Source organism: Poeciliopsis prolifica, unplaced genomic scaffold (genome assembly GCF_027474105.1).
Source record: "Poeciliopsis prolifica strain line A6 unplaced genomic scaffold, Auburn_PproV2 SCAFFOLD015, whole genome shotgun sequence".
NCBI classification, from domain to species: Eukaryota; Metazoa; Chordata; class Actinopteri; order Cyprinodontiformes; family Poeciliidae; genus Poeciliopsis; species Poeciliopsis prolifica.
In genome coordinates this window covers 11588714-11602132 of record NW_026562390.1, presented here as the reverse complement: position 1 = coordinate 11602132, position 13419 = coordinate 11588714, and positions in this window count along the sequence as shown.

Below are 13419 nucleotides of genomic sequence, written 5' to 3'. Positions count from 1 at the left end.
TCAGAACAAAAAGTCACTGCTGATAAAAAGAGCAAAGACAAAGCTGCAAGTTATTGACAAGGGTTCATCATCTTGCATAAAACTAATAGTTTTCTCAAAGATATAAATCAGAAAACAGCTTGTTGAACAGATGTTTTATTTATATTTTTATTTTTGCAAACTACAGTAGATCAAGGTGAAAAAGTGTGTTTCTCAACAGAAAACACACTTTCACACAACAACGAAAGCACTGAGACAAGACCTGGATCTTGAAAGTTTCCCCATCGTTACCCCTGTGAAGCCATTGAGAAGAAACTGAGTCTGTTTAGTTCTCTTTACGTGTTTGTATTTGTCTCTGCCAGGCTTTAATAATACATTAATTTTGTGTGTTTTACCAAGCTGCGTGGCTGTGAAGGGTGTGGGTTTTTCCAGATTAAACGAGCACTGAGCTAAATGGAACAAGTTTGCATGTTCAGTCACATTTTGGCTGGTTGTGGCTTGTGGTTGTTTGTTGGGTGTGCAGACAGTGTGATTGAGGACTGTTGGATTGTTGTTGTTTTTTTTCCATCCATCCAGATCTTCTTGTTAGTGATTTCTTTAGTGGCAGACTTGGCTGGATTGGGTAAATATCTATGAGTAAATTGTTACCAATATGTATATATATGTTTTAGAAATGTGTTTGTTCCCGAAAGATAAATCATTGTCCGACTGCCTGTTCAATCTGGCAGCAAACATTATCCATATGAATTAATGAAACCAAACACAAGGACCAGTGACATAAATAATTACTTAATTACATTTACTTTATCAACAATAAGTGAACCATGGGCCCCCAAAACACAGAGACATGCAGGTTATCAAAAAACAGATGTAAGACTGTATTGTGGTTTCTCGTCTTCAAACTGCTGATATTATTTGTTTCAAACACAAGATATAGGGAACTACTTCCATATCCACCATTTTGTTTCACTAAAACCAAGAGGTTATGTCGGTGCAATCTGCATTAAGACCTTTAAAAAATGCTCAAATTGACTAGGAACTCTTGAAACTTTATTTAAGCCTAGAATTTTAACACAATAACTTTGCAAGAGCCCTAACCCTAGCGATCTGCATTAGGCATAAAGGTGCTTATTTTAAACACTTGTATGCTAAAAACACATAGAATTAGTTATTTGATTGGCCAGTTTGAGAGAGTTAGCATCGCAACAATTTTGGACACTAATGTTTGTATGTCTATGACACGTGTGACCTACAATTATACTCATTTTAAAAGAAAGCATGTATTTCGCAATTTCTATTTAATTGTACACAAGCCTGTAAAAATGTAGTCACATTCAAATACAAATACAGAACATGAAAGTTTTTTTTTTCAATAAAGTGAAGCATGCATAGATTATTTACACAGAGACTGACGTTTCCGAGCCATTGTCCTGTCACTTATGAGGATTTTCCACTTGTAGCTAATGAAAACATAACATTTAAAGATTAAAATGTTACATCACATCAATATAAGAACCATTAACAATACAGAGATATGGCCTTGATTAAAAGTCTGTTTAATAGACATTAAATAGTCATTTATCTTTTGAAAGTACCTTTAACCTAAAAATTGAGAATCACATGAATGTGTCTTCTAATTTATCAAATATGAATGAGTCTATTTATGTATGTGTATGTGTGCTTTTATTATTTATTTTGCATATTCCTGTGTATGTGTTGTTGCCAAAGTTTGTGTGTGTGTGTGAGGGGGGGTGGATAAGACAGTCTGCCCTACTGCCAGCTCCCAGCAGGAGGCAAGGGGGGTGGGAGGGAGTCGGGTTTGTCTCGCCATGTTTACAAGCTGGAAGTGTCGGTTCAGAGTTTAAAGAAGAGGACAGTCACTTCTGGCATTCATATGCTTATTTGGCTCCAGTATGGCCTGCAGTGATGTTTTTCCTAAAGTCTGAGAGAGAAGGACATTCACACAAACACATTCAAACAAGCTGCCTTAAATGCAGACAGCAGGCTTTGCATGGAAAAAGATATTTAAAGTTTTCCCCTCATTAGCAGACAGAAGCTAGAACTTTATTTATTGTCATTACAAACAAAAAAAAAGCATTCTCCAAAAGATGAGCAATGTTGATTTCCTGCTAGAAACAGTCACATCCAGTTGTGATCATCCGTCCATCCATCTGTTGGACGGGGAGGAGGAGTACACCATGGACATCAATGAATTAAGAGTATTCTTGAATTACACAACAAACGATTCAGCGTAAAACTCAAACGCTACTCATTTGAATACAGAGAACAACTCAATCTACCATCATGTCACAACAAGACCAAACTCCGCTCTCTAGAAAGCAAGCAATCTTGAAGGCTTTTTTTTTTTTTTAAGTAATGCCCTAGATACTGCACGAGACCTCATGTATTATCTAATTTCATTTTTAATCAAAGCAGCTCCAGCACATTTGTGACAGCAGTCAGACTTCCAGGAGATCGACTTTGAAGTGCGGCGTTTCTAATGTCATGTTTGCAAAAGCTCAAATAGGTAAATAAGCCCAAACACATTAATAATTACTGACATATATATATATTTTTTTAAGTGCTAATTCATCTTTAGAGGTTGACATTTTCCTTAGTAGATGAAACAGAATTAGTTATTGTTTGATGAATATTTTGTGAACGAATCCGTACCCCTGTTTGATTCTTTGCAGAATTAAAAATTCAGCCGGATGCTCCAATGCAGTAGGGTTGATAACTTTGGATTTCCCTACCCCCCCACTTTTATTTTATATAATATTCTCTCTGCTTCCACACACATCACATCCCATTAAATCATCAGACAATATTTCCTACCCCCAAAGGTCCTTGTCTTTCATATTGCATAGTGTGTGTTATTATGCTGATAAATCATAAGAAATGTCAGCAAACATGCTAAAGACAAGCTCCCAGGAATGATCGATAGGTGTAATATCAGTATTAGACAGGTGTGAGATGAATTTGGTACGCTTTACATTTTCCATTCCTGTTACTTTAGAAGCTTCCTTCTTGACTTTGACCTCTTGAGTTTTTCCACAATAAGGCTTGAATCGCTCACCTCTTTTGTGAGAGCAGTTTTAAAATCTTGCCAGAAACTCGGTTGTCTGTCAGTCTGAACCTATGCTATTACCTAATTATCATTTTGATATAAATATTGTATTTAGAGTCACTGCTCTGCTGGAAGATGAACCTCCACCCCAGTCTCAAGTCTCATTCAATCATTGACTTTTCTTCTAGGGTAAAACTTGGGGATTATTTTTTGTCCACTCACATTTTAAGAGTTAAAAAATAAAAGATATAGAATGAAGGGGAGAGCTGGATACTCAGATCAGGGTTTGTGTTAAAGGAAGAGTTTGGGGTTGGGATGGGAAGAGGTGCAGGGGTGGGGGCATGTCCTGTCCCAGCCAAAGCGTCTCCTGCAGGAGGTGGTGTGTCTGGGCGGAGGGATTCCCATTCCTCTGAAGTCTAGCAGTCAGTATCTGGTTACTCCTGTAGGTCTGCTATGATTACCCTCCACTCAAATTCCACAGCCCTCGTTTACTCCAATCCACAAGGGAATCCTACAGAGCCAGCAACGCACCCACATCCAAGACGCACATTAAAACAAAAGACTCCTGTCCCACGTGAGAACTGATCACTCTCAAAAAATCATCGCTTTTTCACATTCCACTATCGAGTTGGTGCTCGTCAGAAATTCTTCAATAATCTACCAGGAGTAGGGAGTTAAAAAAAAAAAAAAGTCATCTGTGAGTGAGGTTTGTGTTGCCGCTGCAATGCTAACCTGCTGTAAAACACCAGGAGTGCTGTAATCCACGTGGAGGCGTTTGTCACCTAACACCAAGCTGCAAGCAGCGGTTTCCCTCCTGCTGGAAGGAATGCTGTCGCAGGACGTCCGACCCGAAGCCCCAATCAGCTGCTATGACCACATGTTGGAAAACTCTTCACTGGGCACATCAGGAGGACTCTGTGTGCTTTAGAGGAGACGGGGCACTGTCATATTTTATACCTTGTAACTATGAGAGATAGTTACATTATTCAATTATATTTTTGAAGATCAATTTATCCATTTATTTTTTTACTAAAGTCAGACTTTACACCTGTTTTCAAATTTTAGTCCATTGCAGCCCCAAACTTCAGTGTTTTTTATTGGTACTGTATCAAAAAGTAGTGATTGCAAAATGGAAGGGAACAAATACATGATTTTCAAAACCTTTACAAATCGAAATGTGAAATTGTTGGAGACATATCGTGAGGAGTCAACTCTATGAGCAACTTAAATGAAAAAGGTTTTTCACATCTCAGTTTTTGCCTGCAGAACTATGAACAAAATAAAAGCAACAAATGAAGACCAATGAATACATCGGACCCGAAAGCGATAAAGTTTAAAGCAGAGTGAGGTTATTCAAGGTGCTAAAAAATGAAAACGAAATATTTTCAGTTGACATTAAAGACACAATTTGTAGATCTGAACAAATAAGTTTAATTTGCTTGGTGGAAAACGTCATCACAGTGTTCGTTATTTTTCTACAAACAGTTATGAATTAAGAGAAAGTGAAAACACTGTTTTCTCATGAACGTGCCATGCATGAATTAGTTTGGTGATTGTTTACTAATGCAAAGTAAAGCCAGAAAACTTTTGGGAATATTTTTTATCCTGTAGTAACATTAATTTCATCTTTTTAGACCATGACTATAATCTCAACATGCATTAAAATGTTTCAGGATTGCAACAGTGTTGATGGAAGGAATTAACCATCGATTGTCTCTACCCGCTTATCCAAGCAGGGTCACCAGGGGGGCAGGTACTTATCTCCAGTGAAGGGTGGGATTCACCCCCAACAGGTCGCCTGTTCATCACAGAGACATACAGGATAAACACACTCATACCTAAGGGCAATTTGGAGTTAATCTCACAGTCGTGGTTCTGGACTGTGGGAGTAAACCCAGTGTGAACTCACAAATGCATTGGGAAAAAAAAAAAAAATCATCCAAACTGTTTGCAGAAAAAGCTCAGCAGCTTTTGGATGCAAGGCAGCAGTGCTAATCACTTACTCAAGAGTAACACAGGACTTCATGTTACTATGAAAAGACGACAAAGCAAGAGAAATCTGAGATGATTCAAGTTGTTAATTGAAATCTTAAAAGTTGAAAGTCACAGCATTGTCAATGGTTAATGCCAACATCTAGAAATTCTGGGATCTACTGTGATTTCAGATCATATTTTCACATATAAAAAAAAAGAAAAATCATTCTTTTAGTCTATTGACCAATTGAAATATTGGCCTCTTTCTTAAGTAATTCAGAAAACTGCCTGTTGACAGATAAAAAAGTAAAAATCCATCAAAAATATCCACTGGTTCCTGGACTTAAAATCCCCTCAAAAACCTCCAGTAATCCTGGGGTATGGAGAAAGATCCCATATTTTGAAAGCCATTTTTCCCCCCAAAAAAACACAGAGCTCCAATAATTTTTACAGCTACACAAAGCATTGCTGAATGACATATAAATGGCTTCCACCAATTTCAGCTGCAAAAATTGTAGTTTGTGATCTGTCCACATGGGATGGGTTTGGAAAGGGGTGCACAACCACTGTATACAAAAAATAAAATAAAAAAAAAAACTAATTTAGCTGCCGATTGTGCCCTGAACAAGTTTAGCTTTGTTGGCACCCCCATGTGATGAGCAGGTGCCCATGCTTGCTGGTGAGAATAGAGAAATTTGGTGACACTTAGTGTCAATCAGTGTGAGGTGAGGCTTGAAGGACTGTTTGTCCTTCCTTTAGCTGGAGTCTCTGAGAACTACTTTTAGCTGCATCCACCAAGGAAATTTGTAGAAATTACATTTACACACCATGCTGCAGTGGGGGTTGGTAGCTGGGCTGGTTCACCCACGGTGTGATGCATACATTAGATACTGAATTTGTGAATACAGAACAACTGTTCACTTGCTGTAGCAATGTAATATATAGGTGGATGCTTCTTTTTATTTTTTTTCCCTCTACCAACCTTTAAAAATTTCCAATCACTGAAAAGAGCTTAGAGGACAGTCTTTTATGGAAGAGCAGAGACAGAATGGATGGCGATGTGTGAGCACTGACACTCTGCGCCTCGCAGCCGGTAGAACGAAACAACCTCTGCGTTTATGCCAAGTTTTATGTCTGCTTTTATGCTGCTAATTCAATTCAACCACTTCTGCAATAATAGCCTCGAGTGTCTCACTTTCAAACCAATTAAGTATCTTTGAGTCTGGAGTGAGATAAGAAAATCACACACAACAACGTTTTCAGTAATAAACAGTGATATCCTCTACGAATAAAAGTGGATTCCAGGAAAAAAACAAAACAAACAAAAAAAAAAAACACATGCAATCATAGAAAATTTTTCCCTGAGGTAAAATTTGGACAAGTGTTTGACACAAGCAAGCAGACATTCAACACATGCTATATGTTTGTATGTGAGCAGAGTTTGCACTCAGGATTCGACTTTTTTTCTTTCTTTTTTCCTAGCGTCTTGCACGGTTTCCACCCTGGGGCCTTGTTATGAGAAGAGCCAGATCAAAGCAGCAGTGCTGCTCCAAGCATGAGAAAGAAACGGAGAGAAATAGACATAAAGAGAAAGAAAGAAGGAATGGCCCACGATGACTCCTGCAACTTCTTCTTTTGCTCTAATTATCTCCTCGGTCAATGCCAGAAGAGTCTAAGTGGCGGAGACACCATATTCTTTGGTAACACACTGGAGTGAGTGGTTGCTGAAAATCCAGTTTTATGAAAGCTTTAACACCAACATGCAGCTATGACAGCGGATGGCAGATTTTTGATGAATTTTCAGATTACAACACATTCACCTTTTAGGTTCCTTCCGTACTTAACATCATGTCATCTATTATCAATAGTTGTTTTCATTTCTCGTGTAATACAGAAGCACATTCAAATTTTTGCAGTATTTTTTAATCTTTTTTTTTTATTTCAATCCCCAAGTCATCAGTTCCTTGCATCACTTCCTGATCTCCCTCCATGACTTTCTCTCCACCTTCACTCCTTCCTCTTCTTCTTCTGTTCCTGTTGCTCGTGTCCAAGAACAAGGCGGCCATGGTGACGTACTTCCACGTCGCGGCAGACAATCTGTCCTCTGCAAACAAACACACCAGGGCCGGGACGGACAATCTGTCTGATAAAATAAAGACCGAGACAAACGGGAAGACAACCACCACTCCTTGTTATAAAGGGATAGTTGTTCTGAGACATTTTGATTTGTGCTCTGAACATGGCTGATCAGACAGATATAGACACAAAAACAAACACACTAGTTTATCAGCACAATAATAGTGACCGAATATTTCCAAAATGGGTTGATAAGTGGTTTTATTATTTTTATTATTCGTATCAATTTTTCTGTGACAGCACTTGAAACAACTTTTATTAAAATTCAGACTCTGACATCCAGGATGACCGTCCTTTATAGGTGTTCAGTTAGAAAAAATATGTTCAACTACATTTTTGAGGAAAAAAATGAGGGCACCCTACAACAGCTTGTGTTCTTTCAAGTGGTATCACAAAAAGATTGTGGAAAAAAAAGAACTTCAAAAGCGTGAACATGAAATTTTCAGTACAAATTTGGAGCTGTCTAAGGCCTTCGGGATGACTCTACAGTCATGTAGTTACAGCTGATAAACTGTGTATCTTCTAATCCTCTCCAGTATGTGCAAAATATTGATCAGCACAGACTAAAGCAGCCTTGCCATGGCCTCAAACTAAATGTTATCATTTACAGTGATGTGCTGGTTGATCAAAAGAAACCAATTGGCAAGTCGCTGATTTTATTTTTTACAAAACGACTAAATGCATTCAGATAACTAAAACAAAAAAAATACATTCAGTAAAAAAAAAAAAAAAAAAAAAACCTGTATTTTACTTCTTCAATGATCTTTTAAACACAATCTCAAGATGCCGGTCCACATAAGGCTTATTATGCAAGTAACCAACTACTCTGTTTGCAAACTACATTTTTCAGCTTTCTTGACATCCTCCTTTTCTTTTTGGTGCAGCAATGTCCAATATTGAATGTTTCTGAATGAAATGTTGCGGACAGACTTTTAGCTGCTGGCTTTCATCCAGTGCCCACTATCAGTCATCTTGGGAGCTGGGGTTAATAAGAACAATCATGAATGGAGAGAGACGTGTGCTGACAAGCTTTATACACGTAATGATGTGAGGTTTTGCTTCTCAGGAAATAGCCTGAGAAAATGTTTTTCATTCCAGCTTTCAGCCACTGTTTGTTACTGAGAGCGCCGACGTTAACGAGAAGTGGATATTTTTGGAATGCAAAATAAAGTGGCTTGATTTGAAAAAATGTAAACAAACCACAACGAATGAAACTGGGCAGTTTTAACTGTGCCATTTTTTGAAATACATTTTGTTTTACTATTTTATAACACCAAACATTTAGTGGATTTCATTAAGCATTTATGTGACATAACAACAAAAGTTGTGCATAATTATGAAGTAGAATAATAAAAAAAAAACAACACATTTTTCAGATTAATATCCAGAAAGGGTCCAAATGTATTCACGCTCACTGAGTCAATACTTTGCTGAAACTTTTGCTGCAATTATAGCTGCAAGGCTTCAGGGGTATGTCTCTAGAGAGTCAGGACTGAAATGTTTGCCTTTTTTTTTTTCCAGAATAGCTCAGACTCAGAATGGATGGAGTTCCTCTGAGAGAAGTGCTGGCCCAAGGTATAAACACAGTTTCCTTAATTTATGTAGAATAGTGTAATATTTGCAGCAACATCACACAAACTGAGGAAAACATGTGTAGTTGTTATGAGTATGTCATCGTGTAACGAATGTGTCTAATTTGTACATTTATTACAGGCTGTTTTTAAATGGTTCAGAATATGTTGACCCGATTTCTCAGGCTGCTCTTGAACAAAGCAATAAGTTTGTGCCCTCCTCAAAGAAATGATAACTGAACTGCAGGGCTGAAAAGCATCTCTTTCCATTAGATGTTAGATTTTCTTTTGGGTTGTTTTAGTAAAGAGGTCTTAGAAAAAAAAATTGCAGGTCACATTTTTTTAAACTTTTTTTTTTTTGTTGCAAAGGTGAAAACCATCTTTTTCTTTTAACTTCACAATTATGCACCACTTTGCTTCGGTCTGTCACATACAATCCCAAAAGGAAACACTGAAGCATGTGTCACCAAAAGGTGTTAATATATTTTTAAGGCATTGTAAGATCCAAATAAGACTTTTAAAATAATTATCCAACCTCTATGAATCAATGTGCTCAGTTTGTATTAAATAAAATTAGCAGACCAACTTCACCAGCGTCCGCAGCTGTGCCATGACAAACACGTCTCAGGCTTATTTCTCAGATCAATACACTGAGATGGAATTGATATTGACCTTCTTGTCAAAGTTGTGGTAAAAAGGAAAACAAGCAGAGAGTTATCCTTCTCTTCCTCCAAGCAGAGCCGCGCTTCTGACATAAATCAATCTCACTTGACATGGAGGTGAAAATGATCACATGGAGCAAGTTTTAATGGAGGAGTGTAATTTTAGTGTCTCACCGCTTCTGACGATGTTGTGTTTTGTTGATGCATAACAAGTACGGACAGGAAGAGAACATTTGCATGGAAGCTGGAATACGGGAGTGGAGTTATTCTAGAAATAATTGGTGGAGATTTTTATGGACCTTTTACAGGGCTGTGAAAACTACTTATCCTCTTATATGTTTTTTCATTGTTGTTGTACTTAACTATTTCGTGTGATTATAATTGAGCACGAGGCATCAGTGGTGCAGCTGGTAGCACTGCTGCCTTGCAGCACAAAGATCCAGGGTTCAAATCCTTGACCCTGAATAGATGGTAGTCGCCCGTCTTGCACAATTTCTGCCAGAACTGTAAAATCAAGGAATCCCCAAATAGAAACCTGACTGACAGTACAAAGTAGGTGAAACGATTTCAAAAACAAAAGCATTCCCTCCAATCAAAGGAAACTCAGGCACAGATTAGGAACAGATGATTCCTTGGCACTAATCTGATTCTTTATCCACGAATACACAAAACATGGGACTGTGGTGAACTGCCCCAGGAGTGACTGGATTCATGTAATCACTCCTAGAATGCATAGACAATTCCTCCAGGAGTTCACAAAAGGAAGCAGGAAAAACATCTCAGGCACCACAGACGTGATTTGTATCAGATAAGATCAGTGCCCATTATTCAACAATGAGACAGACACCCAGAGTAATTTCATCAAGAGCTCCGGGACAAAAAAACACCGCTGATCATAAATAATTTATAACTCAACAATGAACCAGCAGGAACTAGGAAGTGGATGGAAAAAGAAAACAGAAAATGAGGGGCCTAGTCAAAGCCCAGACTTAAATCCAGTTAAATGTTAGTTCATACTCAAAGCCACTTCAATGTGATTGAATTACAATATTTCTGCAAAGAAAAGCAGACCACTGTTCCTTCACAGTGATGTTTTAAAAAATTGTTGCCATCAAATCAGTTCTTATGTTTTGGGAGGAAATTACTTTCTCACATAGGGCCAGGTTGGTTCAGAAACATTTTCCTATCCAAATTAAATATCATTTTTCATTTGGATATAAAAAAAAACTATTCCAAATATCAGTTTCTCTGCAAACTGACATTTGATTGATAGTTTGATCACCTAAAACATCCAAGTTTGACACAAACTTTACTTTGACACCCACGAAATGACAATGTAAAATGTGAAAATATCAAATACTTAAAATTTTATTCCAATTCATAGCTACATGTTTTGTATAAAACTAAAGTGAACAACTTTATGCCACAGGAATTTATGTGGAAATATTCATTATGCCTTTGATCTCTTGGAAAAACATAACTTACAGAATATTTGCCTTCACTATAAAAGACTAAGTTCAGTAGGCGAAGACTAGAAACTATTTCTGTGTTACATCGAGGCAATGAAAGTAGAAGATGTGGTTGATAAGAAAAAAAAAATACTGTTTATGAAATCTATTTGTAGCGGCAGCAGAACAGAGCGCAGTGTGTGTACTGCAGCTGGCTGTAAACAAACATCTGAAGACAATGATATTTCAAACACAGAGAATTAAATTTTAAACAGCAACGGCAGTCAGGGCTGGAGAAAATTATTCACTTCATCAGTCCCTCACTCAAGGCAGTACACGCACACACACACATGCATACACACACATGCACACAGAAAATTCTGTTCCTGTAATGAAATCCGCTTTGTTAGCTGAGGAATTTGTCCATGGGTCCAAGGTCTATCTGGGCAATGTGAAACTTTATCAAATATTTGGCGAGACACCACATGGATTCTTTTGACCGCAATGCAGAGCTAAAATGGAGAAAGCCAAAAAGAAATAAAATAAAAACCAGCCCTATTTAATAATCAGAAAGCAATGGAGGAACTTACAGTCAAATTAGAAATAACAAAAGGCAGAGGGTTGTAATGTTGTGCATGGTGAAGTACCTATGAGCTCGCTGTTTTGAACAGATGGCCAAATAGTCTATTGGATTCATTGCGCTAATCTGATCAAAATGGGACAATGCTGGACTGCCTTTAGCTGGGATTAGAGCACATATCTGATGTGGCATGTCTTAATTAAGCATGTGCAATGTCCTTCTCTGCAGCCAGTGGAAGCTCTTGGATGAATGCTGCCCTGAGCAGGTGCCAGGCTTTTGTAGCTGCCGGCCACTTTCTCACTCAGAAGCATCCATCACTTTTACAACATATCTTCAAGATTCCAAAGTAAACTAATTAAAGTAACATTTCTGAAAAAAAAAAGTAGGATTGTTAGTTCTTCTTAAGGGTACACAACGTTTAGATTCTCACACCTACTATGGTCGTTGGACTAAACTTGTTAATACAATTAACAAGGCATGCATTCAGACTCTACTTCTCTCTGAAGACCTCAATTATGATCTTTTCATCCCCCTAAAATCCAATTTGTTCCTCTCCTATATGTGGCACGACATCGTGTATGCAAGAACTGATGTTCAATTCCGATTTTGCTTTTTTTCCCCCTGAAATCCGATTATTTTTGCATGACAATACTTGCGGCGATTTTAAAATTATTTCTTCGACGCTGGGATCTTTTGTCACATCTATAAACCCTGTGATGTCTATGTTCATGGGTTATTTTGGGTTCATTAACTTTTTCACACAGAAGTCTGACTGCATTCACATTTAATCAGTAGTATGTGTGACCACGCGAAAAATGAATTGGATCAAGCAAAAAATCGGATTTGAGCACCAACACCTGCTGTGCGCACAGAAAGTAGAGTAGAAACCTTGATAGTGGAAATATAAAATAACAGCGAACATGTTGGTTGACCTCAACTGGTAACCTTTTGTAAAGTTTTCCCCATCTACTTTGGTCAGTCTGAAAAAAATGTTCAAATCATTTTCACAGTTGCATGACATATCTTCTGTCTATGTTATAAAACAAATCGTCTCTTCCTACCACTGTAACACACTCCTTCGTTTTAGGTCAAACAAGAGACACGTTTCACATTTTATTAAGGTTATTTCCGCTTCATTGCCTGCAACTTTGTACCAGAGTTAAATGACATGATTGGATTCGCCATGTTTCAGCTTCCTTATATTGAGAGATTTCATTACTGCCTTTTTTTAAGAGTATTCATGAACCGACACCAGAATTTATGACACTCAAAAAAAAAAAAAAAACTTTTTCACATTTACCAGATCTTTGAGACTGCTGGCAGTTTTTGTTTATTTTATTTATTTTTTTTTTCAGTTCAACATCAAAGATCTTTTAACAATTTTGTGATCAGAAAGATTTCTGCTCAGGACCGTGAACTATTAAAAGAATAAGATTTTTTGAAACATACCCAGTCAAATGGGTTTTTTAGTTCTGGTTGATTTTGTTGAATTCATTTCATGACTTGAATGCTGTCTTTGCATCTTTTTGACTGTTCTTCCGTCATCTCTGCATTTACCTCTGGATCCATTTTCTCATAATTTCTTCAAGTAAATGTATTTATATTTTGCCTTTGCAGAACTTTGGTGCAACTCAGATTGTTTGAGATGAGTTTTATGAAGGAAGAAATAAAATGAGTTTTTCCTTGGATGTTTGTTGAAGTGCATCCATTTCTGAATGCAGCATTTCTTAATGCTGCATGTACAGCAAAGGGAACAGAAGAACCAATGCAGCCCTGGAGGAAAAGCTGAATGTAACGAGGCCAAATGTTTATTTTTGCTCATGATTGTGTGTCTGAATATGCACAGACATGACAGAGATGGATGACTGCAATTCACTGAGTATCTTCAGTGAAGGGGAGTTAGTTTGTGTACCAGTTTTCTCCCTTATCTCATTGTGCATTCTTTGACAACAGGAAAAACTTCCTTTAGTTTAACAGTAAAACATCTGAGCAATTAAATCAA